Here is a 1578-nt window from a genome sequence, read left to right as displayed (position 1 = left end):
CCTGTGGCAACTTTTGCCCAACCTCCAACACCAAGACAGATCCACAGCATTTATTATCCCACTTCTTGGTGGGGCCCTGATCAAAGAGGGTGTGAGTGGAGGAGGATGCCCATGGTAAGCCGTGGCCATGGCACATGAATTCACAGTCATGCCCACCTCCTTTCTCAGGTTCATGCCCTTTCCATGCTCTTTCCTTTGCTGGTGCTCATATTTACACTCTCAGGTCATTTTCCTTGTGCTCCTCCAGGCCTCACTCCCTTAATCATCTGTATCACAGAAAAGGTCACAGTTGCCCTTTTCCCCTGAAGCCAAGGCTTTGTCCCACAGCTGAGTTGGGCCACCAGACAAAGCCTTTCAGATATTCCCTAGCAAGTGAGAAAACATTTAGCTTTGGGAAGGCTGGCAGTGCCTCTGGAATAAAGGACACGTAGGATGGCAGTGGGTGAGAGCAGGACATCTATTAGCTCAGAGCCCTGCAGGAAAATCAATCCTCTGCTGCTGAGCTCCCCTCTGAAGGTGTGGATAACTTTCCATGGTTCCTGGAGAAAGCTCCTGCCCTGCCTGGATGTGCACAGGGCGTGAGTGTGCAGGAGGGGTGTGCTCAGACACCTGGGCAGAGATCTTCTCATTTGGCTTTAGATGTCTGCAGTGCTCTTCTCACCAGCTGGGCCACTCATTCCCGTCTCATTTGCACTCACTGCAGAGAAAAATAAACTTCCAGGCCAGATAGATCTGACATACTCTGGCACACACCCCTGATCTGCTGCAGGAGGAGCTCAGGGTGATTAACTCAGGTGAAGATCCTGCCTCTGGTCGGATTAGACTGACCCTGTGTCTGGTTTCATCTTCTCAGGAAGCATTTTGCAATGGCCCAGTGACACAAAAAGATGCTGTACAAACACCATGTCCAAGGAAGTGGGAGCTCTCAGTCCTAAATGGAGAGGAAAGCAAATAGCTGAGGCATATAAAAAAAATCTAGGAGAGCTGGAAGGAGTTCAAGCTCTGTCTGGAGGCTTTCTGGGAGACACAGAGTGATGGCCTACAGCTACAAGGGGTCAAAGCCAATTGCCTGGGAGCAGAAGCTCTGCCGAGGGCTCAGAAGTTCAGGCAGAGTTTCAAGTGCAGCCTCGAACTGCCCAACAAAGGTTGGCAAAGGGGGTCTTGTCTCACTGGAACCAGGAGGCTCCATGAAAACAGAGAGAAGCTAACATGCCCTGGCCTCCCTGGCACCTGCTAAGAGCTGAGGGGCCCAGAGAACTGCCTCGTGCCCAAAGCTGAGGGCTGGCAGAGCACAGGCAGCCATCCAGCACAGCCCACAGGTGAGCCTGGAAAAGGCATGACAACCCCTGCTCTTCCTGCCCTCTCTGCATCCCATGGGAGCACAGGCTGTTCCTGGGAACGCCCTTCCCTTCCCACTGCTGCTCCCCTCCCCCTGGCAAGGGGGGCTCAGGCCCACGTTACAGTTCAGAGGGACAAGGCAGGGGGATGAACCAGAAGGGAAGGGGAAGGGGGCAGGGGCAGGCAAGGGGATGAAGAAGTGGGGGAGGAATCAGGCAGGGGCATGAAGAGACAGGGAGA

The sequence above is a fragment of the Manacus vitellinus genome, unplaced genomic scaffold (genome assembly GCF_001715985.3).
Source record: "Manacus vitellinus isolate BGI_N305 unplaced genomic scaffold, ASM171598v3 scaffold_25_pilon, whole genome shotgun sequence".
Lineage (NCBI taxonomy): Eukaryota > Metazoa > Chordata > Aves > Passeriformes > Pipridae > Manacus > Manacus vitellinus.
Note: the sequence above shows the minus strand (reverse complement) of the source record.